We start from the raw sequence: 27,864 nt of genomic DNA, 5'->3' as shown, positions 1-27,864 counted from the left end.
TCTAATAATTACAGTGGTCATGATTTTTTTACTGATGATATGCATTGAATTTGATAAGACATGTTATCCATAGGCTCTTGTGAATGCTGGTGCACATGAGTGTAACTACCGTACCGAGGATGGCCAAACCAAACATTATGACTCGAAGGGGATTAGGGTATAAGAAGGTGGAGATAGTCATAGATTGAAATGAGAGAACTAGATGGGTTGGGAGATAGCAAACAGTGGGAAAATATCTCTTTCTATGAATTAAACTTGCGTACACAGCCTAGTTTTAGAGTATTAAACAAGCCTCCGATCATACGGTCTCCATATCTTACTCTATCACTGACTTACTGAACTTATGTGTAACTTATAATTCATCAATTCTTCTTTTACTAACTTATGGACTCCTTTACTAACTCTACTTAACTTTTCTAATCCTCTTCCTGACCAAACCCTCATAAACTGCTGCCGCAGGCTGGTGTCTGTGTCCAACACACCATCATCTTCGATCTTCCCCTGCTACTGTATGGCTGATCTGGTCTGTTGAACTAACCAATTTGATAACCAACTAAACATCTAGCTGCACGTTGCTACTCCTACCAGCACCACCAGTTGCACCTGTTGCTCCCATTGCACTGCTGCAGGGCCCAAGCCTACAATATAGGCAGTGATGGAGTCTGATTTTTTTTTTGTGGGGCCAACAGATTCCAGAGCAGACTAGGTGGTATAGATGCGAGGAAGGTTTATCATTTGTTTTTGAAGACTGTTTTGTTTATGTTTCATTGTCCTTCATTTTTTAGTTTGCATTTCAATTTCTTTTACAGTGGGGTAAAAAATGTAAAGAGGTTTGGGGTCAATCTTAACTGGTACTAATTTTCACATATTTCCTAACCTTATTTGATTTTTTTGGAATATTTTTTTGGTGTAGCTGATTGACTTCATACCATAATGCATGAATCTGTTGTCTGTAGGGGATCAAATAAAATAACAAGAATTAATATATGTTTTTAGTTTATGTACATTTATTTTCAGTATCTCAATCTGCCTGTATAACTTCTGCTGGTGAATTTTCTGTGGAATCGAGGGTCTTGTGAGAAAAGAATGAAATCATCTAATGATTGTTCTATTTTACTGATTGATAAATTTTTTGTTGCACAAAGCAACATATGCATAAAAACCACTTGCAAGCGTTTGCTCAACGGACACATAAAAAGTTGCCAATCTACAATGTTGAGTTTGAAGGCGAGCATCATCAACCTAAGTCCAAACGCACAGTGGAAGTGGGCGGCCAGCTGTTCTCATCAACGTGTAGTTTTAGTCGCCGCAAGGAAGCAGAGCAGGGTGCTGCCGGAGTGGCCTATGAGATCTTGGTAACAAGAGGAGAGGGTGATGTTAAAGAGGTGTTTGAGCTGATTGATCAGGTATAGTTTTGAAACTGTTTCTTGTTTTGGTTGTTTATCATCTTTTCACCTCATGAGCAATGATGTTTATATATATATATTTTTGTGAATTGTGTTATATCAGATCATAATATTGAACTGTTATTTCTCCCTCCAAAAACAACATATCATAAAATAGTATGTTGCCTTGAAAAACAACAGTCTGGTGGTAATTACTACCAATTTTAGGAGCATACATAGACATGTGCATTTTGAGTGGGAAAGTCTTTTGTATTATTTACTTTCCAAATGCTTGTGGTACCATCTCATTACCATTTTAGTATTGCATGTCTATGTACAACTCAGTTTATAGTATCATGGGTTGTAATCTCTCATCTTTCAAAATTTGTTTTTAATAATTATGCATCTAACATATACATCCCTTTTTTCTTCCGTTCAGGATGTGGTGCTCTCCAAATCAATTCTTCATGAATTTGCTGACAAGACAAAAACCACTTGGCCCTCTTACTCTGTAGCTCCTCAAGAAAGCCATTGACCCTGTTTGTTGCATCCGTGGTGTTTGATGGGAACACCTATACTGGTGAAGCTGCAACCAGCAAGAAGGATGCAGAGCAGAAAGCTGTTCGTGCTGTGATCAAGTCAATTTTAGGTAACTTGTGTTCCCTTGTTCATGATTAGAAAGAAAGCGCCAATGAACCTTTTCTATTGAGAATTAACACTTGAGATATAATAATTCACTATGGTGTTTCAGCTACAGATAACACTTGAGAACTAATAATTCACTATGGTGTTGCAGCTACAGATAACACTTGTATGATGGGAATCGTTGGATCGAAGAAAAAGCTTTTCACTGCTATCAAATCTTCACGAAACAACAAAGATACAGGAGCTTTAAACCAGGAAACCCACAATACTTCAACAAAAAAACCAATCTACTTTTACTCCTATAAAGTGTACGTGCCCTGTTGCATACCCAGCATATGGTACATCTCCTCTTGGTACGGGACAACCACCACGTCAAACAGTATCCCCTCCATTTGCACTCTTTCCCCACCTCCGAAGGTAACTTGGAGTGAAATTCTCCTGAGGGCCTTGACCGGCTGCCCCCCGAAACCCAGAAGTGGGGTCCCCACTGGTCAAAGGCGGCTCCTGGCTATCTCCATTTGATCAAATGCTTTGGCGAATAGTAGATCTGCCGAGCTCCCTCCATCTATCAACACTCAGTGCACTTCAGATCCCGACACGTCTGCAATGCTAACAAAGACATCAGTATGCGGGTAGTCCATGACTCACATGTCATTCTGAGAGAAGATGATCGGACATGGGACCATCAAGACCTAACGAACAGGGGGCTGGTCCCCACATGATTGACACTTTGCACATATTCTCTATGTTGCATCTTGGATTTGAAATCATGGTTAGATCCGCTAGAGATGGCCAACTATGAAACACTAATACTCCAATTAGGTGTCGTATCTATATCGGCACGTATCCGATACGGCGCTGATACTTATTTGTGAAGTATCCAAAAAAATAAATCAGCAAAATCGGGATACATTGAGGATACATCTGTGACATTCAATATGGCCTGGCACAATATCTGACTATGGCCCATTAGCAACCCTAAAGACATCGTGTCTCATGACACAATAGCCCACGCCCTGCCACACAGTAGCCCACGCACTGCACTACCCCCTCTGGTCTCCCTAGCTGCCGCCCGCGCCCCGCACTGCTCCCTCTCTCTCATCGGTCGTTGCTGGCCACCACAGTGAGCCACCACAGCGAGCTGGAGACCTCCAAGTCGACGCTCTCCAAGTCGACGCCCACACGGCTGCACCTCTAGGAGACTAAGACGCTGCCTGCATGCCTACACCTTGAGCACCTGCTGATTGCTATCCTACCGGCGGCGAGCTGGAGCCCGGCGACACCCTCCACCTGGATCTGGTGAGTTCCTCACTTCCTCTCCTCTCCTCTCTCTTTTCTTCCTTCTTTTTTTCCCATCCCCTTCCGTGCCCCGATCTGAATGAGTGATCGTCAGCCTGCTTGTAGATGAGTATTGAAAGATGTTATCATGTTACTGAAATATGCTTGTAGATGAGTGGACAATAGCATACTATCTATTATACATATCTTACCGAAAGTAGGTCATCTATAGTCATGACTATTTCACTTAGTCGAATGTCTCAACTATACCTAGTGGAGATATGTTTGCCACTGAGCACCACCCAAACCTAACAGCATTGGCGAACCACCGCTTGCTTTGACATGTTCCTGCGTATCTTGGTTTAGTTTTATATGCTAATATAGGATCATGGTTTCATTAGTGTACATGTTGTACAAAGAGCAGCATATATCAAGATGCTTGGTTTTGTGAATGAGTTGTCTGATGTATAAAGTAACCTGTAGGAACACATACCTGTTTAGTGTTTACAAAACATATTCTCTGACAAATAGCTATCTTGTAATCCTTAGTTTCAGCCTTTCAGGAGCCTATTGTAATATTAATATGATCCCTCTCTCCACATGGTTTATTTGCTTAACAATTAGTATCAGTTACATAAAATTCACTTATGGTTTATATGCTAAAATTTACTATTTTTAAAAAATATATTAAAACATACCCGCGTATTAGGTTTTTTGGAAAAATGCCATATTCCTGTATCCGTATCGACCCAATACCGATACCCGTATCCAAAGTGATTTCATGCAAGCGGGGTCCAAGTGTCATGTTGTCCTCTTCAGCTTCTTCCAAGCGATGACGAACCTCCTTTGGTTCTTGTATGGTGCTCTCATAGAGTCGATCAAGGGTGATGGTGAGTTAAACTTGAATTTAGAGTGTGATATTCTCTTCATCGTAGTAGTATCGGACTCTAGTATTTTCTTTTTTTAGCATTTTTTTCTTTTTTTTGACATTTTAATACCACAAGACCAGATATATGACTAGCACAAATTAGAAGATAAAACCCAACACAACCAGCAGCTAGAACTTGATGGGATCAAAGTTTTCAGAAAGGATGAACTTGGTCTCTAACTTTTTACTTATAGATATGAAATGACGCAAAATATAGAACAACACAAAAGACACACGAATGATGTATGATCAGCAACTAAAACAAAGACTCTAATGGATAGAAACTTAACTAAACTTACCAAAATAACAGATGCAAAAAACAAAAAGCTATTATTTTTTTGTTGGCTTTTTAATGGATAGGACAAACACAAAATATATATAGATAGGGATAAACGATCCTATCGTGGCAATGAAGGCTCTGATACCCAATGATACGGATGGTGTCATGATTTTCACGATGTAGGATCATGAACAAGATAACTAGCTTCAAAGAAGCCAGATAACTAGCTGCAAGCAGCGGGATAACAGTGCAATCTGACAAATAAAACTCGAAGCCAACCACCGTCTTTAACCGGCAACCTGAATCGAGGATTCGCCCAACCACACTCTGAAGAACCAATCAACACAACCTGGAATCAACCTGGAAGCTGATGACGCAGCCGCTTTTGTAATTCCGCGAGGAAACCACAAGAGCAAAGGGTAGAGATCATTCTCTAAATTTGTTAGCACACAGCTGAACAAAGGGGTTTGTATTTTGATTATCAAAAGTCTCCCTATAATAGTGATACAAGGGGGTATCTATACTAGGAACAACCCCCTATCTAGGTGTGAATGGTTGGTGGAGTTTCCTAAAGATAAGCTAGCTGAAAGATCTAAAGTCGAAGAGTCTCGTGTGGCCTGTTCAACTTCTAGCAATCTTTAGTAAATTAGCCATTACTCCTTATTAGGAAGTCAAAATGATGAACCGTTTATTGGGTGTGAAAGTAGACTTGATTGTCTTTCCAACCATGTGTATTATGCATGCCGAATCATCACAGGCTTGGTCGCATGACTCGTGGAAGTTGAAGTAGTTGTCACAAGACTGAGAGTGTTGAAGATTGTGGAGGCGGTCGAGGCCCCCTCTTTGTGGTCAATAAGGTGCTCGATGAGATCAACCACTTCCTCTTCATGGTCGATGAGGTGGTCGACAAGGTCAATCACTTCCTCTTCGTGGCCGTTGTTTCTTCTTTGCGGTCGAATATCTTGCTGCACTGCTCGGAATTGGTCGAGGATCACGCGGCGCTGCTCAGAGTTGGTCGAAGAGCACGCGACGCTACTCGGAACTGGTCGAGGAGTATGCAGCGCTGCTCAGAGCTAGTCGAGGATTACGTGGCGCTGCTCGTAGGCCTTTGTATCCAAAGTAATGTCCTCTTCAGGTGTAAACCTTAGCAAAACAAATATACAACATTTAGGTAGTATAAAATTCTCATCATTATTAAAGTTTAACTCAGTAAAAAGCGAGTTCACCTCTTGTTGTATCTTTTTGGCACCGCTTCGTGTAATCGGCTCTTGGACTAGGGGTGAAGCATCTTGCTTTACATGACTGGTTGGGATGTCCGCATCATCCTTCCCCTCTTGAAAAGGAGTTGTCCTCAACTCTGACTCATCTTCATCGATGAAGGGTGACAACTCAGCGACATTGAATGTTGTGCTTACACCATATTCTTTAGGAAGTGCAATCGTGTAAGCATTGTCATTGACTTTGGCCAAGATTTTGAATGGTCCATCTACTCGAGGCATCAACTTTGATTTACGCTTGTCTGGAAAGCGTTCCTTCCTTGCATAGATGTACCCAAACCAGATCACCTGGCTCAAAAGTTAGCTTCTTACGATGCTTGTTGGCCTTCGCAGCATAGTGTTTTGTTTTCTTCTTAATTTCTTCCTTAGTCTTTTCATGTATCTTCTTGACATATGCATCACGGCTTGAGGCTTCCTTGTTACTCCTTTCCTGCAATGGTAGAGGCAGCAAACCGATAGGAGCAATCAATTTGAATCCATATACAATTTCAAATGGACACATGTTGGTGGTAGAGTATACTGCCTTGTTATAAGCAAATTCCACATGTAGTAAGCATTCTTTCCACTCTTTCAAATTCTTCTTGATCATCGTTCGCAGTAGCATTGAAAGTGTTCTATTCACCACCTCAGTTTGCTATCCGTTTGTGGGTGATATGTTGTGGAAAACAACAACTTTGTTCCAAGTTTTGCCCGCAACGTCTTCCAAAAGTAGCTCAAAATTTTTGTGTCGCGATCTGAAACAATTATCTTTGGCATCCCATGTAATCTCACAATTTCTCTGAAAACATATTTGCTATATGAGAAGCATCATCACTTTTATGACACGGTATAAAATGCGTCATCTTTGAGAATCTATCAACAACAACAACAACAATGGAATCCCTTCCCCTCTTAGTTCTAGGTAATCCTAACACAAAATCCATACTAATGTCCTCCCAAGGAACACTCAGAACAGGAAGTGGAATATATAAACCATGGGGGTTCAGTTTTGACTTAGCTTTGTGGCATGTGACGCAACGCTGCACAAATCTCTCAACATCTCTTCTCATCTTTGGCCAATAGAAATGGTCGGCCAGCAGCTCATAGGTCTTATCACGTCCAAAGTGACCCATCAATCCACCTGCATGTGCTTACTGCAACAACAAGAGTCTAACCGAAGAATTTGGAACACACAACTTGTTAGCTCGAAACAAGAACCCATCATGCTAGTGATATTTCTCCCATCCTTTACCATTTTTGCATTGTGCATATGGTTCTGAAAATTCAGAGTCTCTACCATACAAATCTTTCAAACTCTCTAGGCCAGGCACCTTCACCTCTAGCTGATTCAACAAGACATTTTTACGAGACAAAGCATCAGCCACAAGATTGTCCTTACCTTTCTTGTACCTCACAACATATGGGAAAGTTTCTATGAACTCAACCCACTTGGCATGTCTATGGTTCAGTTTAGCTTGGCCCTTCAAGTACTTTAAAACCTCATGATCTGAATGAATAACAAATTCTTTTGGCCATAAGTAATGTTGCCAAGTTTCAAGTACTCGAACCAAAGCATACAACTCTTTATCATACACGGAATAATTCAGTTGTGCACCTCCTAATTTTTCACTGAAATATGCTACATGTTTTCCTTCTTGCATGAGCACACCTCCTATACCAATTCCACTAGCATCACATTCAACTTCAAAAGTTTTAGTATAATCAGGTAAAATCAGTAAAGGTGCTTTGGTCAAACATTTCTTTAGTTCTTGAAAAGCATGTTCTTGTGATTCTCCCTGTTCAAATGCAACACCTTTCTTTGTCAATTCATTCAAGGGTGCAGCTAGGGTACTGAAATCTCTCATAAATCTCCTATAAAAACTAGCAAGACCATAAAAACTTCTTACCTAACTTATATTCACAGGAGTTGGCCAATCCTGTGAATATAAGTTAGGTAAGAAGTTTTTATGGTCTTGCTGAAACAACAAAGCCAAGAAACACAACTTGTTCTGTACAAAAGGTGCACTTCTCAAGGTTAGCGAATAATCTTTCTTTTCTAAGAACATCCAAGACTTGCTGAAGATGATCAACATGCTCCTTAAAAGACTTGCTGTAAATTAGGATATCATCAAAGTAAACCACAACAAATTTACCAATGAAAGATCTCAAGATATGGTTCATTAATCTCATGAAAGTGATAGGAGCATTAGTCAAACTGAAAGGCATAACTAACCATTCATACAGTCCAAACTTTGTTTTGAAAGCAGTTTTTCATTTATCGCCAATTTTCATTCTTATTTGATGGTAACCACTTCTCAAATCAATTTTAGTGAATATTATGGAACCACTCAACTCATCTAGCATATGATCTAGCCTAGGAATAGGGTAACGATAGCGAATAGTGATATTGTTGATGGCTCTACAATCTACACACATCCTCCATGAACAATCTTTCTTTGGCACCAAGATCATAGGAACAACACAAGGACTTAAACTTTCACACACATAACCTTTATTTAAAAGTTCTTGCACTTGCCTATGAATCTCCTTTGTTTCTTCGGGGTTGGTGCGGTATGGTGGTTGATTTGGTAGTGCAGCACCCGGAATGAGATAGATTTGATGTTCAATACCACGCAAAAGAGGAAGTCCAGCTGGGGTTTCCTTTGGAAACACATCTTCATAGTCCTACAAAAGATGAGACACTGCACTAGGAAGAGATGTTATGTCGTTAACTGAAAGCAATACATCTTTGTACACAAGTACAAAGAGTACTTGATCTGGGTGAGTCCTTACATTTCTTATTTCAGATTTGCTGGCTAACATGACTAGATTCTCTCCCTCTGTTTTCTTTTTATCTCTCACATTTGGTTTGTGGCTCTCACTCACCGAATTGTGGGTGGCACTCAGATTATTCTTTTTATCTCTTTCTCGTTCACTCTCCACTTTCACTTCGAAACTCTTTTGCAAATGTTCAGCCATGATTTGGTGAGGGGTCATGGGATTAAACAACAAATCTTTGCTTTTCTACTTGAGAGTGTAGTGGTTGGTGCGTCCATAATGAAGAGATGAACGATCATATTGCCAAGGCCTTCCCAACAGCAGATGGCACACTGTCATGGGCACAACATCACACTCTACGGTATCAATATATTCACCAATCTTGAATGAAACTTTTACCCTATATGCAATCTTGATATCTCCCGAATCATTCAGCCATTGCACATGATATGGGTGTGAATGCCGCAACAACTTCAAATCAAGCTTTTTGACTATCTCTTTACCTGCAAGATTATGGCAGCTCCTGCCATCAATGATTACCTTGACAACCTTGCCCTCAACCTTGGCTCTTGTTTGAAAAAAATTATGACGCTGTCCATTTTCAGCTTCCTTTAGCTGCACACTCAATATTTGAGCCACAACAAGAGCAGCACCACTCTCATATTCACATGTTGTTGGACCCTCATTTTTAGGAGCATCATCTTCTTCAACATCTTGCTCTTCTTCACTACCCGATTCATACTCGTCATTCTCATTCACAAGTATGGTGCGGTTATTTGGACACTCTTTTATAACATGTCCACGTCCTCCACACTTGAAGCATTGAATTCCACTACTCTTAGTTGTGTAACCCATCACTGCTCGAACTTGCAGCAATTTTCTTTCCACTATGAGCATTGGAACGTACACCATCACTCGAGCGTGTAACAGTTCCTCAAGTTACAGTAAATCGTGAAGCATTCATGCTTGTATTGGCTGCAACTCTAGTGCTATAAGGGCTGACTTTGCTTGACTTCTCATCTTGCTACAATTGACGCTCGGCTTTGCTTGCTTGATGCACTAGTTCGACCAAATTTTGATATGGCTGAAATTCAACAATGCGTTAAATATTACGGTGTAAACCCAACATAAACCGTGCTATAGATTGTTCTTCATGCTCATTTATATTAGCCCTGATAATGGCCTTCTCCATTTCTTTGAAATACTCTTCAATGGAGAGATTACCTTGCTTCAAATTCTGTAGCTTGTTAAAAAGATCACGCCGATAATGCCTCTGCACAAATTGACCTCTCATTTCTCTTTTCATTTTAGTCCACGAGACAATAGCAAACTGTCCCACATCCTCTCGATCACGGATAACTTGTTCCCACCAGATTAAAGCATAATCATCAAACTCGAGAGAAGCCATTGCCAACTTCTTTTCTTTCGAATAGTTATGCATGCAAAATATCTTATCAACTTTCAACTCCCATGAGAGATAAGCTTCAGGATTAGATCCTCCATCAAATTTAGGCATGGTAATGGTAAATTTCAGTTTACCAAACCTCTCTTCTTGGGGCTGATTACGTGCTCGATTTGCCTTGACGTCGACAGCCATTATTTTGTAATGGTTCATACTCGACCTCTTCTTCTTCTTCATGATCATTATTCACTCGACCATGACCTCTTCCCCTATCATGCACATCATTGTTTCCATGTTTTGGACGTGATGGTCGATGACCATGGAAAGCATCACGTTCTTGTTGTTGTCTTCCACGTCAGGTAGCAGCTTCTGTATCGGTTTCATCAACTTCCTCAGATTGATTACTCTCACCATCAAAGGCTCATTGATGACCACAAACAAGATTCATGAGGGCTTGAATGTCTTGTGAGCTCCTCTCTAGTTTCTCCTCCAAGATTTGCTTCAACTCATTGAATTGAGAAAGAGACACACATCTTTCCTGCATGGTTAGTGGTACTCGAGTAGAAAAATATGTGAAATAGGACAATATGTGGAATCGCACAACCTCACCGTCTCTTACCAACCCAAACTCTTATGTTTTCCCTACAGATTACAGAAGTAAATGTGTTGTGGTACAAGTGATGGTTAAGCGAATACACGACCAGATTTCCATTTACAGTGGCTTGTTTGTGGAGCTTGGTGGGGAGTTGATGCACAAGGAGCAATCTGATTTCTAGTTATTATAAAGCTAAGTAACAATTCAAACTAGAGATTCAATGCCAAGTGCTGATCACAAGATATGAATAAAATATATGGATCAACTCATGCAGAAAGAAAATTTAGATTTGATGCAAACAAGGAGTATGCTTGGGATGCAAGTGTTGCAATCAAACCCAAGCAAAATTTTGCACCAAAGAAAAGATAGCAAACTGGTCGTGCACTTGAGGGACGGTTTTCACTCCGCACCTTTGACAAAAAGGATTACAACTGTTTGCACAACTCGATTCGATGTTTTTACGCACTTGTACGAACTGATCTTTCTCACTTTTTTTTTTGCAAATTTTCCTTTTTTTTAGCAACTTTCTTTCTTTTTTTTTGACACTTTAATACCACAAGACCAGATATATGACTAGCACAAATTGGAAGATAAAACCCAACACAACCAGCAGCTAGAACTTGATGGGATCAAAGTTTTCAGAAAGGATGAACTTGGTTTCTAACTTTTTACTTATAGATATGAAACGATGCAAAAATATAGAACAACACAAAAGACACACAAATGATGGATGATCAACAACTAAAACAAAGATTCTAATGGATAGAAACTTAACTAAACTTACCAAAATAACAGATGCAAAAACAAAAGGCTATTATTATTATTATTATTTGTTGGCTTTTTAGTGGATAGAACGAACACAAAATATGTATAGATAGGGATAAACGATCCTACCATGGCAACGGAGGCTCTGATACCAGATGATACGGATGGTGTCCCGATCTTCACGACGTAGGATCACGAACAAGATAAGTAGCTTCAAAGGAGCCAGATAACTAGTTGCAAGCGGTGGGATAACAGTGCAATCTGACAAATAAAACTCAAAGCCAACCACCATCTTTAACTTGCAACCTGAATTGAGGATTCGTCAAACCACACTCTCAAGAACCAATCAACACAACCAGGAATCAACAAACCAGGAGCACCAATTGGAAGTCGATGACGCATCCGCTTTTGTAATTCTGTGAGGAAACCACAAGAGCAAAGGGGTAGAGAACACTCTCTAAATTTGTTAGCACAAAGCTGAACAAAGGGGTTTGTATTTCAATTATCAAAAGTCTCCCTATAATAGTGATACAAGGGGGTATGTATACTAGGAACAACCCTCCTAGCTAGGTGTGAAAGATTGGTGGAGTTTCCTTGAAGATAAGCTAGCTGAAAGATCTGAAGTCGAAGAGTCTCGCGTGGCCTGTGTATCTAAAGCAATGCCCTTCTCTTCAGGTGTAAACCTTAGGAAAACAAATATACAACATTTAGGTAGTATAAAATTCTCATCATTATTAAAGTTTAACTTAGTAAGAAGCGAGTTCACCTCTTGTTGTACCTTTTTGGCACGGCTTCGTGTAATCGGCCCTTGGACTAGGGGTGAAGCATCTTGGTTTACATGACTGGTTGGGATGTCCGCATCAAGTATCCAGGCTTGAGTAATCACAAACAGAGATGTAGCAGCACAACGAGTCCTTAGTTGTTGATCCATAGTCCAGGCACACGCAGTAGTGGGCTTAACGGGCGGTGTCTCGTATGCCTTTTTCGAAGCTAGATATCCTTTTTTCTGAGGTGTAGGTGCATGCAACTCTAAATTCTCCCTTGTGTGCACGGAGTCCATAGACGAAGATGGTGAAGAACCATTCCATGCGGTTGGCTTGCCTTATTCCTTCGTACATCAGCTTCTTTTGGTGTCCCATGTTGATAGAGGCCCATATCATCCTCGGCAAGATCCCTTAGCGCAATCCATTGGAATGGCGAACTTCGTTAATATCCGACTCCATCTGTAGGTTTGAGCACAAGAGGATGGTAAGTAAACCTTACTAGAAGAGAGGAAGGTAAGGGGTCTTTAAGCATAGCTTTTATTCTTCCCAAAGTTTTCTCTTTTTAGTGTTGACCAGTTATCTAAAGTTATATTCTAGGTCAATATGGCTCTGATACCACCTGTGTCAAGATTGGTTCAAGAAACAGACCAATCTCATCTATGTGCTGAGCCTAGGAATCAATCCCAATATATAGTAACTTTATTGATGATAATCATTATAATATCCATACTTAATCGAATTAACCATCTTACGAAAGTGACCTTTAAGGGTCGAAAAACCAAATAAACTGCAGCGGAACTAAATGAAATATGAAGACTCTAATCCTATATGACTCTTCCACATGCATCATCGATGTAGAAATCATCTTAGAATGATCCACCTTCAGCGTACTCCTCAATACCTTCTCCAACTGAGTGTTTGGTGATAGCAAGAGTGAGCACTTATCGTACTCAGCAAGTTATGAAGGAAATAATATGCATATGAAGGCTTGACAAGAATAAGGCTAATAAGGCCCTCTTGCATAAATCAGCATTTAAGTAAAAATGATTGAAAAACAATAATAATTAAGTGAATAACAAACCACCTCAAGATTCCATCCATCTTGACTTAACCATCTAACCAACACCTCAACCCAAAGTTCCATCTACTAAGGTTGAACCCTCAATCATAGTTCCCACCACTATGATTGACCATCCTCAACTATGATTCTCACCATCACAGTTGACCCGACTATCCAAAACATCAAGTTATAATCATGGTAGGTTTTCATTACCGCTCATAATCGTAAGCACGACTGAATATTCAATTTTAACTCTGCAGAGATTGTAATTTATCCACAAGACGTTTCATCCCATTTTGCCAAGCATCCGTTGGCCAACAGAGAACCCTTACACACTACCGAGATGTGCACTAGGAATCCACTACAAAGCCTTTACAATACCCCCTCTCAGCACATGTCTACCCGCTAAGGTTTCACTACCGCGTAATTCCACCTCAACAACAGAAGCCCCCTCTTGCACCTTTCAGATCCCAAGACATCGTCTATTCACTGATCTTCTGCGTGGTATACACTATACTGAGAGTAAGCAAATTACTTGGCTAGGCCCATCTCATACCATGCTTATGGTTGTATTATAAACACAGTAAGGTCACCTCATGAACCGGTCCTTAGATTTGAGCAAGACTACCACTTTTCCAACCATACATCTCATCATACCACCTGCTCAAATCCCTATATCATGTTGCTAAAAAAATTATTTCATCATATTTTATCATTGTTGCATAGGAACATTATCAAGTTTGCGGAACAATTATCATGATTACCATCCCAAAGCAAGGCTAAGCATCATCTACCCATCTATAACCCAAAACCATACTATGGAGACAAGGATCATAAGGATCATCTACCCAAAGCCTAACTCTTGGGATTTCTAATAAATTATTAGCATACATGTTTATAAATAAAACGTTTGTAAATCTGGAATAAAAATGATCAAGAACACAACTTGCCTTCACTGAACTCAGTTGGGTCTTCAAAATCCTGATCCTGTAGACCTTTTAGTTCCTCCTAAACGTTGGCGTCTACTCGCAACATACATGGAAAAACAACAACACATAAACTCCAAGATCTAAAAGGAATCAAATATCACACAACAAACATCATCCCATACAAGATCACTATTTCAGATAATCTAGCGAAAGAAAAGGTCAGAACAGAGCTACGATTAACAAGTTATGATTTTCCAAAAATAAAAACATGACTAAAATTATTATCTACATATGAAATTATATTGCTAGGAATTTTCTAGGATTTTTCCGAAGTCATCTATGATTTTTTGAGATTTTTCTGGAATTTTCTAGCATTTATTTGAATTATAAAACTATTAAATAGAATTAAATAAAACTATTAAATAGAATTAAATAAAACTATTAAAAATTGTTAAACATTATCAAAAATTAATTTCCTAATTATTATTATTTTAGAATTATTTTTATACTAAAAACTATTTATTGCGTAATATATACTATTTATGACATCAGCAAAATAATTAAAACAAAGAAAAAGAAAACAAAAGGATGACTGGGCTGCTGACTAGACTGCTAGCACTGATGTGGCATGACACGTAAGCAAAAGCGCTGATGTGCTTGGGTGACTAGGCTTGATGATGTAGCACCAGTTGACTAGGATTATGTAAGCCACGTGGCGCGCTCTGATTGGTTACTGAAGGGGTATGCAATCTTCGAATCTACACCGTCGATCTAGATTGGACGACTCACACTCGCCCGCTCTCGGCTCCAATGGAACAGAGGCGGCGACAGCTCCTCCTACGACGACGCACGGCTAGAAACTCATCGGAATAGCGCTCCGATGGACCAACTACTCCGACAAGCGGTGAAAAAGGTTCGGGAGAGCATGGGGAACTCACCTAGGGTACTTGTCGGCGTCGGAGAGGCTCCAGAGAGGCTTGCGGTGGCGACGGGTAGCGCAATGCTTCGGGGCTCGCTAGAGTTGGGCTCTTGGCGTCGGTTTCGCCTCGTCGAGTTGGGCAAAAGCTTCGGGATGTTCTAAGGGAGGTCTAGGGACGCATATTTATACACGAGAGGCTTCCTTATCTCCAATTTCAAGTCGTATTTGAAAACGACAGGCGGCGGTGATCCGAACTCCAATCCAGCGATTCAAATGCGCTCGGGCTTCTATCTCTTAGGCAAAAGATCATGCATAGCCTCTGGAATCTTCCTCCTTTTGATCCATAGTTTATCTCCCACGCATTCTCGTGAATTTGATCGGGACTCCATACGGTCAGCGGAGTCCTTTGCATGTTCATCTCGGACTTGGCTCGTGCTTTAGCAACATTAGCGCGGGCTCAAGCTTCTAGAGGCTCTAGCGATCTCGTCTAGCGAATGGGTGCTTGCTCTCTGGCTCGGACACGATGATGACACGCGCGCGGTGGTGGCTAGCTGCTGCTGCGGCACTGCGCTGAGCTGAAGCAGAGAGGGAGAGAAAAGAAGAGAGGGCAGATTAGGCCGGCTTGATCGAGTGGGCCAAGAGAAGAGAGAAAAGTGAGGAGGTGGGCTTCAGCCTATACAAATAAAAAGCTTTTCTTTTTCTTCTCATTTTATCTTTTCTACTCTCTCATGTATATACGCATGTATATTTATAAATACAACATATATACCACCTATATACTTATATTAGTTCATATAAACAAGCAATCAAATATATACACATATATACATATATAGACATTTTTTATAGGAAAAAGCCCTCATTGCCTATATGTATAACACACATGCTCACATATATGTATATATATGTATAAAGCACACATACACACTTAGGGATTTATTTAATTTTGCAAAACTCTTTTTAATTTCTTTTGAAAAAGTTTTTATTTTCTTGGTTTTAGGAATTTGGGCTGTTACAAAACCTACCCCCCCCCCCTAAAGGAATCTCGTCCCCAAGATTCAGGCTGATCTCCAAACATATGAGGAAACTCTGTCTTTAGCTCTCCTTCTTATTCCCAGGTTGCTTCATCCTTAGTATGGTGAGTTCACTGAACTTTGAATATACGTATGACCTTTCTCTGAGTCACTCGCTCTATTGTTTCCATAATCTTGACTGGGTATTCTGAATAAGTCAAATCCTCTTGCAGTTCTACTTCTTCCAGGGGTAACCGTTCCTCTGGTACTCGTAAACACTTCTTCAACTGCGATATATGAAACACATTGTGCACATCCTCCAGCTTGGGCGGCAGTTCCAACTGGTAGGCCACTTCTCTACATCTAGCACTCATTCTAAACGGTCCGATATACCTGGGTGCCAACTTGCATCTAATATTAAAACAGCGAAGTCCTCTTAAAGGCGAGACCTTGAGATACAAATAATCTCCAACCTTTAAAGTTAACTCTTGACGTCAGTTATTCGCATAACTCTTCTGTCTAGATTGGGCTATCTTAACTTTTCTCGTATTGCCTTGACTTGCTCCTCAACTTCCTTGAGTATTTTTGGTCCAAACACTTGACCTTCTCCAGTCTCATTCCAATGCAGGGGTGTTCTACACTTCCTTCCATATAGTGCTTCAAATGGGTTATCTGTAAACTGGACTGATAACTGCTGTTATACGAAAATTCTACATACGCCAAGTTCTTGTCCCAACTATTTTGATTTTGAAGAGCACAAGCTCGCAACATATCCTCAAGTATCTGGTTTATTCTTTCTATATATCCACCTATATGTGGGTGATATGCTGAGCTAAAATTCAACTTCGTGTTCAATGATTTATGAAGTTGCTGCCAAAACCTTGAGGTGAATTGGGTACCTTGATCCGACATTATTCCTTTGGAACTCCATGTAGGCACATAATCCTGGATATATATAACTCTGTTAACTTATCTCCTTTATAGGTTGTTTTGGCCTGGACAAAATGAGCTACCTTCACGATCCATAATGACCCATATTGAATCATAGCCTGATTAGGTACGAGGTAAACTGACTATGAAATCCATACCAATTTCTTCCCACTTCTATTCTGGTATCTTCAGAGGCTATAGCAATCCTACTGGTTTCTGATGTTCTGCTTTCACACGCTAACATACATCACACATGGCCACATACTCGGCTATTTCTCGCTTCATACAAAGCCACCAATAGTGGTCCTTCAAATCCTAATATATTTTGGTACTACCTAGATGAATAGAATAAGCTGACTCATGAGCTTCTCGTAAGATTATCTCCTTAATCTTTTTCTGGTCTTATACACAGATATGCTTGCCAAACCATACCATACCTTTCTCACCTTCTGAGAACTTTGGGGCTTTTCTTGCTTTAACATTCTCTTTATCCTTTTGAAATTTTCATCTTCTGCCTGTCCCTTCTAGATGTCCTCATCCAGAGTAAGTTCTACTTCCATGGTTACTGCCTCTAAATCGAAAACAAAACGTAGGTTAAGACGTTGGAATTCTTCACACAAAGTCGGTTGAGCTTCTTGTAATATCCATAATACTATACACTTTCTGACTTAATGCGTCTGCAACCACGTTTGCTTTTCCTGGGTGATAATGGATTCCGACATCATAATCCTTGATCAATTCTAGCCATCTTCGTTGCCTCAAGTTAAAATCCGTTTGAGTTAATATATACTTCAAGCTCTTATGATATGTTTATATTTCACATCTTTTCCCAAGAAGATAATGCATCCATATCTTCAAAGCATGTACCACTACTGCTAACTCCAGGTCATGAGTTGGATAATTCTTCTCATGAGTCCTCAACTATCTTGAATCGTGCGCTACCACTTGTCCTTCTTGTATCAAAACACATCCAAGACCTTGTTGAGATGCATCACAGTATATGTCAAAGTTCTTCTGGATATCTGGCAACACTAGTACTTGGGCTACAGTTAACTTCTTCTTAAGCTTATTGAAACTCGCTTCACAATCGCTTGTTCATTCATACCTCTTTTCTTTCTTTAGAAACTCTGTGAGTGGCTTGGCTATCTTCGAGAATCCTTCTACGAAACTACGGTAATAACCTACTAGACCAAGAAAACTTCTCACTTTTGTAACGTTGGTAGGTGATGGCAAACTATTTTCATGTTGCCTTGAGGGGCTCCGCCCGCTCTTGGCTTATGAACTTACCCCCAGGGTCTATTAGCTCCTGGGATGACCTGCGCCACCAGTTTGTGGCCAACTTTCAGGGCACATTTACACGCCCCGGTTTGGAGTGCGACCTCCATGCCGTCCAACAACAGGAAGGGGAGACGCTACGGCGCTTTATACAACGCTTCAGCCAGGTTTGCAACACTATTCTGTGAGTGGCCCCCCATGCTGTTATTGTTGCTTTTCGGCAGGGCGTCCGCGACGAGTGGATGCTCGAAAAGCTAGGTACGCACGAGATCGAGACCACTGCGGAACTCTTCGCACTGGCCGATAAGTGCGCCAAGGCTGCGGAGGCCAGGACGTGGCATGCTCCTCGCCCCGCCTCCGACCAGCCAAGTTCTTCCCGCTCCGACAAGCGGGAAAAGAAGAAGAGAAGGAAGCGCGAGGCCACTCCCGTTGAGCCGACCCAGGTCCCCGCTCACAGGGTGCCGCAAGAGCCCAACCGCCGGCAAGAGCGCCGGCCGGGCGTCGACCGACGTCCCGTCAGAGCCCCTGCTAGGGCTCCTCCTCGGGCCTCCATGCCCACGAGGGCCCCGACACTAGCTAGGGTATCGGCTCCAGCAAGTGCCCCGGCCCCCGGCCGAGCTCCTGCTCCAGCGAGGGCCCCCGCTCCCGCGGGGCCCGAGCCAGGTAAATGGTGTCCCATACACCAGACCAGATGGCACGACCTCACGGAGTGTCGTACGGTCAAAGGACTCGTGGAGCAGCGCCAGAGGGAGCGCGACGAGTCCCGCGGAGGAGGCAATGCTGAGGTCGCCCCCGACAACGTCGAGCTCGGCTTCCAGGAGCCCGAGCACGCCGTCGCCTTCATCGACGGAGGCGCCTACACACCTTGCTCGCGCCATGGCATCAAGGTCATGCGATGCGAGGTATGCTCGGCAACCCCGAGCGAGGAGGCCGCAAGGCCCCTGAGGTGGTCGGATGCTCCGATCACGTTCAACATGGCTGATCACCCCGCCAGTACTGCAGCCGTGGGGCGGCTACCTCTGGTAGTGTCTCCCACTATCTGCAATGTTAAGGTCGGCAGAGTGCTGATCGACGGTGGTGCCGGCCTCAACCTCCTCTCCAAGGAGGCTTTTGAGAAGCTGCAGGTGTCCTCCCGACGCCTAAAGCCATCGCTCCCCTTCTGCGGAGTGACCCCCGGGCACTCCCTGCCCCTCGGGCAGGTCGAGTTGCCCGTGACGTTCGGGAGCCGGGACAACTTCCGCATGGAGTGCGTCCTCTTCGACGTTGCGAACTCCCTCTCCCCTATAACGCCATCCTCGGGCGTCCGGCGCTCGCCAAGTTTATGATGGCCGTGCATTATGCATACCTTACGGTCACTTCTGTAACGTTGGTAGGTGATTTCCAACTCAACACACCTGTCACCTTACTTGGGTCTACTGCAACTCCTCCAGCAGATAGAATGTGTCCAAGAAATGACACATCTGTTAACCAAAACTCACACTTGCTAAGCTTAGCATACAATTGATGTCCTCTAAGCTTTCCTAAAACTTTCCTTAGGTGCTCTTCATGTTCTTCTTATGTTCTTCTTCACTCTTAGAGTAAACCAGTATGTCATCAATAAACACTACAACAAACTTATTCAAATACTCCATGAAAACCTTATTCATGAGGTACATGAAGTAAACCAGGGTATTAGTTAAATCGAATGACATAACTGTAAACTCATATAATTTGTATCGGGTGATGAATGATGTCTTGGGTATATCCGATTTACTATTCTTTAGCTGATGGTATCCTGACCTTAAGTCTATCTTTTAAAACACTCAAGCTCCGGTAAGTTGGTCAATCAGATCTTTGATCCTAGGTAAATGATACTTATTCTTTATGGTGACATCATTAAGTGCTCTATAATCTATGCACATCCTTTATCTCCCATCTTTTTTCTGCACGAAGAGCATATGTGCTCCCAATGACGAGGTACTAGGACGAACATAACCCTTCTCTAATAACTCTTGTATTTGCTTCTTTAGTTCAGCTAGGTCATTAGCGGGCATCCTATAGGGTCTCTTAGCTATAGTCACAGTTTTAGGCACAAGATCAATTACAAACTCAATGTCTCCGTCTAGTGATGTACCTGGCAATTCATCTGGGAATACATCTGGGAACTCACAGACTATCTATATCTGGTCCACTATCGATCCTTCAAGATGGTTCAACTTGCATTGCTCTACTAACGGTGTGTCTGCCATGAACTCTACCTTGACGCCTTCTCCATTTTCCAAGGTGATTGCCCTTCACTCTATCATTCCTTTGAACTTTGCTAACCAATCCATTCCAAGAATCACATCGATCCCCTCTGATTCTAGGACGATGAGGTTGGCTAGGAACTCTACCCCCCTTAATTTGAGGTTTAACGAAGGGCAGAGGAGACTAGTTCTCATTTCTCCATCAGGTGAGCTAATTAGCATCTTATGTTCAAGGTGGTTACTGGTAAACTATGCTTGGCCACATACTTGGATGTAATGAATGAGTGCGGAGCTCCAGAATCAAACAAAATAGATGCGGGGTTGAGTTAACAAAGAACATACCAAGTACGACATCCGGTGCATCCTGAGCTTCTTCTGCGGAGACGTGGTTCACATGTCCCTTCACATGGTTATGTTGGGCTCTGTTGGGCGGTGCAGATGTCTGATACTAATTGTGGTTCTGAGTTAGAGCAGGTGTCTTCGTTGGTGTGTTCAAGTTGAATGGAACTGGGGTCTGGTTCTACCTCCTCTTAGGACACTGATTAGCATAGTATCCAATCTCATGACAGTTAAAACATGCTAGTCTAGTTGGAGCATATGAATTAGGGTTCTTGGTGGGGCTGGTGTGTTGTAGCTAGTGTTGGAGTGAGGCTGCTGGTTCACAGAACGAGATGTTGCTACTTGAGGTCTAAACTGAGTGTATGACTGCTGTTGACCTGAGACGGCATGGTGCGTGGGCGAGAGTTACTACCTGAGTGTTGTCCTTGTGAGGCCATCCTTCTCTTGTGATCTTTGCCGAGCATACGACGTTTGTCTTCCAATACTAGTGCCTTGTTTACCAAATGCTAAAAATCTAGGTAGTCATGGGGGCTTAACTGAGTTGTAGTAATGGGGCTGTGTTGGTGGCTGATTATGTGTAGTCTGTTGCATGTTAGTTATTGCTTGGGTCATCCCTTGCAGAATCTGGGTTTGCATAACCATAAGCTGTTCTATAGTTATTGGAGGTAGTAGTGGAGGCAGGGTTTCTGTGCGGTTGCCACTTCTGAGGTTGCCCCTAGTGTTGACCATCTGGCAGAGTAGGGCATAGATAAGAGAAAAGTACAATATTCTAGGAAGAAGTCTATGTTGTAGAGACTGATTTTACTTAAAGAAAACTCTTATTATATTTATTACTATTATCAAAACCTACTTCAAAGATGTGGATGCAGACATGGTGCCTAAGGGCGATCTTACAACTCACATCTGACACTCACAAGCAAAAATATCCATAAGAACCAAAACTCCAAAATGACCTAAATGACACTACTAATCGATCTCTATTATTCTAACAGGGGACTCCTTATTTGGTAGACATGGTGGGGTTACAGGTTCTCCATCCAAGTCACTATTTGGGTACTTTGATCCTGAGCTAGAGAGAGGTTCAGAGCGAGCTCTCTTTCTTGGGGGCAACACTGGTGTAGGAGTGAATTCATCCAAGCGGTGTTGAAGTGTCATGTTGTCCTCTTCAGCTTTTTCCAAGCGATAGCGAACCTCCTTCAGTTCTTGTATGGTGCTCTCATAGAGTCGATCCTAGGCGACGGTGAGTTGAACTTGAATTTGGAGTGTGATGTTCTCTTCATCGCAGTAGCATCAGACTCTAGTATCTGGGCTTGAGTCGTTACGAACAGGGACGTAGTGGTACAGTGAGTCCTTAGTTATTGCTCTATAGTCTATGCACACGCGGTAGAGGGCTTGACATGCGGCGTCTTGTATGCCTTCTTTGAATTTGGATCTCCTTGTTTCCGTGGTGTAGGTGTGTGCAACTCTGAACTCTCCCTTGTATGCACGGCGTCCATAGACAAAGACAGTGAAGGACCATTCCGTGTGGTTGGCCTTGTTCCTCCGTACATCAGCTTCTTTTGGTGTCCCATGTCGATAAGTAAGGCCCATAGCATCCTTGGTAAGATCTCTTGGTGCAATCCGTTGGAATGGCGAACTTCATTGAGATCAAACTCCATCTATAGGTTTGATCACAAGAGGAGGGTAAATAATCCTTACTAAAAGAGAGAAAGGTAAGGGGTCTTTAAGTGTAGCTTTTATTATTTTTAAAGTTTTCTCTTTTTAGGGTTGACCAGTTATCTAAGGTTGCGTTCTAGGTCAATATGGCTCTGATACCACCTGTGTCAATACCGGTTCAAGAAACAAACCAATCTCATCTATGCGCTGAGCCCAGGAATCAATCTCAATACATAGTAACTTCATTGATGATAATAATTACAAATCCATACTTAATCGAATTAACCGTCTTACAAAAGTGACCTTCAAGGGTCGAAAACCAAATAAACTGCAGCGAAACTAAATAAACTACGAATACTCTAATCCTTTACGACTCTTCCACATGCATCATCGATGTAGAAAGCATCTTAGAACGATCCACCTTCAGCGTACTCCTCGATACCTTCTCCAACTGAGTGTTTGGTGTAGCAAGAGTGAGCTCTTGTCATACTCAGCAAGTTGTGAAGAAAATAGTATGCATATGTTGGCTTGACATGAATAAGGCTAATATAGCTCTCTTGCATAAATTAGCATTTAAGTAAAAACATTTGATAAACAATAATAATTAAGTGAATAACAAACCACCTCAAGATTCCATCCATCTTGACTTAACCAACTAACCAACAGCTCAACCCAAAGTTCCATCCACTAAGGTTTGAACCCTCAATTATAGTTCCCACCACTATGATTGATCATCCTCAACTATGATTCCCACCATCACAGTTGACCTGACTATCTAGAACATCAAGTTATAATCATGGTAGGTTTTTTGTATCGCTCATGACCATGAGCACGGCTGAATATTCAGTTTTAACTCTACAGAGGTTATACTTTATCCACAAGACGTTTCATCTCGTTTTGCCGAGCATCCGTTGGCCGACGGAGAACTCTTACACACTATCTTGATGTGTGCTAGGAATCCACTACAAAGCCTTTACAATGCCCCCTTTCACCACATGTCTACCCGCTAAGGTTTCACTGCCGCGTGATTCCACCTCAACAACAAAAGCCCCCTCTTGCGCCTTTCGGATCCTAAGGCATCGTCCATTCACTGCTCTTCTGCCTGGTCTACACTATGCTGAGAGTAAACAAATTATTTGGCTAGGCCCGTCTCATACCAGGCTTGTGGTTTTACTGTAAACACAGAAAGGTCACCCTATGAACTGATCCTTAGATTTGAGCAAGACTATTACTTTCCCAACTATAAACCTCATCAGACCACCTGCTCAAATCTCTATACCATGTTGCTACACAAAATTATTCCATCATATTTTATCATTATGACATAGGACCATTATCAAGTTCGTAGAACAATTATCATGATTACCATCCCAAAGCAACGCTAAGCATCATACCCATCCATAACCCAAAACCATACTATTGCGATAAGGATGATAAGGAAAAAACTAGGATAAATGCTATCTCTTGGGATTTCCAATACATTATTAGCATGCATGTTTATAAAACAAAATATTTATAAACCTAGGACAAAAATGATCAAGAAAAACAACTTGCCTTCACTGAACTCAGTTGGGTCTTCAAAATCCTGATCCTGCAGACCCTCTAGCTCCTCCTGAACGTTGGCATCTACTCACAACATACACAGAAAAATAACAACACATAAACACCAAGATCCAAAAAGAATAAAGTATCAGACAACAAACATCATCACATACAAGATCACACTATTATGGACAATCTAGCGAAAGAACGGGTTGGAACGGAGCTACGATTAACAAGTTATGATTTTCCAAAGATTAAAAATTGACTAAAAATGTTATCTACAAATGAAATTATGTTGCTAGAAATTTTATAGGATTTTTTCAAAGTCATCTATGATTTTTTGAGATTTTTCTAGAATTTTCTAGCATTTATTTGAATTATAAACTATTTAAAACTATTAATAGAATTAAATAAAACTATAAAATATTACTAAACATTATTAGAAATTAATTTCCTAATTATTATTATTTAAGAATTATTTTTATACTAAAAAACTATTTATTGCACAATATATACTATTTATGATGTCAACAAAACGACTAAAGCAAACAAAAGAAAAGAAAAAGCTGACTGGGCTGTCAGCACTGATGTGGCCTGACACGTAAGCAAAAGCGCTAATATTGTCGGGTGATTGGCATAATGGCATGGCACCCGCTAACTAGGATTATATGAGCCATGTGGCGCGCTCTGATTGGTTACCGAAGGGGTATGCGATCTTCTAATCTACACCGTCGATCTAGATTGGATGACTCACACTCACCCGCTCTCAGCTCCAGTGGAACAGAGGCAGCGGCAGGTCCTCCGCAGCGGCGCACAACCAGAAACTCCGGGGAATAGCGCTCTGATGGACCAACTACTTCAACGAGCGGCGAAAAAGGTTCGGGAGAGCACAGAGAACTCACCTAGGATACGTGTCGGCGTCGGAGAGGCTCCAGAGAGGTTGGTGACGGCGACAGGCGGCGCAAAGCTTCGGGGCTCGCTGGGGTTGGGCTCTAGGCGTCCTTTTTGCCTCGGCGAGTTGGGTAAAAGCTTCAGGATGTTCTGAGGAAGGTCTAGGGTGCATATTTATACACGGGAGGCTTCCTTATCTCCAATTTCGAGTCAGATTTGAAAATGAGAGGTGGCGGCGATCCAAACTCCAATCTAGCGATTCAAACACGCTCGGGCTTCTATCTCTTAGGCAAAAGATCACGCATAGCCTCTAAAATCTTCCTCCTTTTGATCCATAGCTTATCTCCCACGCATTCTCGTGAATTTGATCAGGACTCCATAAGGTCGACGGACTCCTTTGCGTGATCATCTCAGACTTGGCTTGTGCTTTAGCAACATTAGCACGGGCTCAAGCTTCTAGAGGCTCTGGCGATCTCGTCTGGTGAATGGGTGCTTGCTCTTCGGCTCGGATGCGATGATGACGTGTAGTGGTGGCCAGCTGCTGTTGCGGCACTACGCTATGCTGAAGCAGAGAGGGAGAAAAAAGAAGGGAGGGCGGGCTAGGCCGGCTTTACCAAGTGGGCCGAGAGAAGAGAGACAAGTGAGGAGGTGGGCTTTGGCCTATACAACAAAAAAAAATTTCTTTTTCTTCTTATTTTATCTTTTCTACTCTCTCATGTATATAGATATGTATATTTATAAATACAACGTATATACTACCTATATACTTATATTAGCTCATATAAACAAGCAATCAAATATATACACATATATACATATATAGACATTCTTTTATGGGAAAAAGCCCTCATTGCCTATATGTATTTATACATATAACATATTGTCGGTGTATCAGGAACCAGGGGTCCCTGAGTCCCGAGACCGGGCCGGCCATCCGCCACGCGTCACCATCCCGCGAGGTCCACCCTGCAAGATAAGAAGAAGCTAAGTCCCGGGAGAAGGTGCTCGGGGCCGCCGCCTCTGGTTCCCGAGCACCCCAGTTCCCCGATGATCCGCAGAGTCCAAGTACCGGGAAGGAAGTGCTCGGAAGGGTCCTCGCCTACCCCCGAGTACTGTAGTCCCCCGATGATCCAAACAGCCAAGTGCTCGGGAGAGAGTGCTCGGGCCTGCACGTGGCAGCCCCCGAGGACTCGGTTCCCCGAAGGTCTCACCCAAGTGCTCGGGAGATAGTGCTCTAGGTTGCACGTGGCAGCCCCCGAGGACTCGGTTCCCCGAAGGTTTCCCCCAGTGCTCGGGAGAGAGTGCTCAGGGCTGCACGTGGCAGCCCCTGAGGACTCAGTTCCCCGAAGGTTTCCCCCAGTGCTCGGGAGAGAATGCTCGGGGCTGCACGTGGCAGCCCCGAGGACTCGGTTCCCCGAAGGTCTCCCCCAAGTGCTCGAGAGAGAGTGCTCGGGGCTGCACGTGGTAGCCCCCGAGGACTCGGTTCCCCGAAGGTCTCACCGAAGTGCTCGGGAGAGAGTGCTCGGGGCTGCACGTGGCAGCCCCCGAGGACTCGGTTCCCCGAAGGTTCGCGCAAGATCGTCCGACGACCCGAAGGGTCCCATCGTCGGGGTATCAGCCAGTCAAAGGCCCGAATGCCGCATTTAATAGCCACGCGCGGCCTGACATCCTGACATTCTCAGCTGCCCACGCCCTAGTGTCAGACCCTGCCATGCTCTGGCAGGGGGGCGTGGATCCATTAAAGACAAAAGAACATCGCAAGCTAGCTCAAGCCAAGCTAGAACACGAGAGTCTCAAGCTCTCTGTAGACAGCTCAAGCTCACACTTGTAACCAGATACATCCTTGAAGAATTCCCTTCAAGGAAAGATATAGCACTCACACAGGAGTAGGGTGTTACGCCTCCGTGCGGTCCGAACCTGTCTAAACCCCGGTGCACCCATCTTTCTCGCGCTAGGACGATCATCTCCCACCAGCCACTGCATTTATTTCCGTTCCCATTTATTTCCCAGACAAGCTCGTTCAGGATCATCCCCCGGCCGAATCTTTAAAAAGGGGTCTCTCGGGATCCCTGCGACAGGAGTTCATCCTCCGACACACATATACTCACATACTCACATATATAAAGCACACATACACACTTAGAGATTTATTTAATTTTGCAAAGCTCTTTTTAATTTCTTTTGAAGTTTTTATTTTCTTAACTTGGTTTTAAGAATTTAGACTGTTACAGTGGAGGAGCTCGACGAGAAGGACCTCCGCTACACCTTCACGGCGCTGAGCAAGAACGACACCAAGTCCATGCGGGGTCGCGGGTGGGAGGATGCCTTCGCCACCTCCGACAAGGCCGACGCCGAGAAGAGGCATCAGTGCCGGCGAGCCATGAACCTGACATAGCACATCCGTCACATGTCGGGTCATAAGAAAACACGTGCCAAGCAACGTGTATGCGTGCAGGGCGAGGGCGCTGGGGATGGACGTGGAGTGGCTGCCGGACGGCGGGGTGCGGACGATCCTCGGCCTGCGCAAGCTGACGCGCGTGTTCCCGGGGCGGAAGGGGCGGCGGATGTGGTTCAACACGGTGGTGGGGATGCACGGCAAGGAGCTGAGCTCGGCGACGTTTGCGGACGGGTCCGAGATCCCCGCGGGGTTCGTGCGGCGGTGTGGCGAGATCATCGAGGAGAGCATCCAGTTCCGGTGGGAGAAGGGCGACATCCTCATCGTCGACAACTTCGCCACCCTCCATGACCGCCGCCCCTCGCTGCCACCACGGAGGGTCCTCGTCGCCACCTGCAAGTGAAAGGCCAAGCTGCCGGTGCCGGTGCTACACTTGCCGGCGGTGTGTTAGTGTTAATTACTCTACAATAAGAGCCTATACGCAAGTGGATTAAGCCGATCGGCTTAATGGCGATGGTTATATCAGTTTTTTATTAGCCGGCAATCGATCGTCGAGTTGTACATGGCATGACACGTGTGATATTATAAGGTTTTCTTGCTTTTCGTTTGAGTAA

At 42.9% G+C, this 27,864-nt stretch overlaps 1 pseudogene; it reads left to right on the top strand.

Moving 5' to 3' along the window:
- Nucleotides 1-1,151: 1,151 nt before the first annotated feature.
- Nucleotides 1,152-27,653, top strand: LOC133895101 (double-stranded RNA-binding protein 4-like; annotated as a pseudogene).
- The last annotated feature ends 211 nt before the right edge of the window (nt 27,654-27,864 follow it).

This window comes from Phragmites australis, chromosome 16, assembly GCF_958298935.1.
Source record: "Phragmites australis chromosome 16, lpPhrAust1.1, whole genome shotgun sequence".
Classification (NCBI taxonomy): domain Eukaryota; kingdom Viridiplantae; phylum Streptophyta; class Magnoliopsida; order Poales; family Poaceae; genus Phragmites; species Phragmites australis.
Note: the sequence above shows the minus strand (reverse complement) of the source record. Positions and strands in the feature narration are given on the sequence as shown.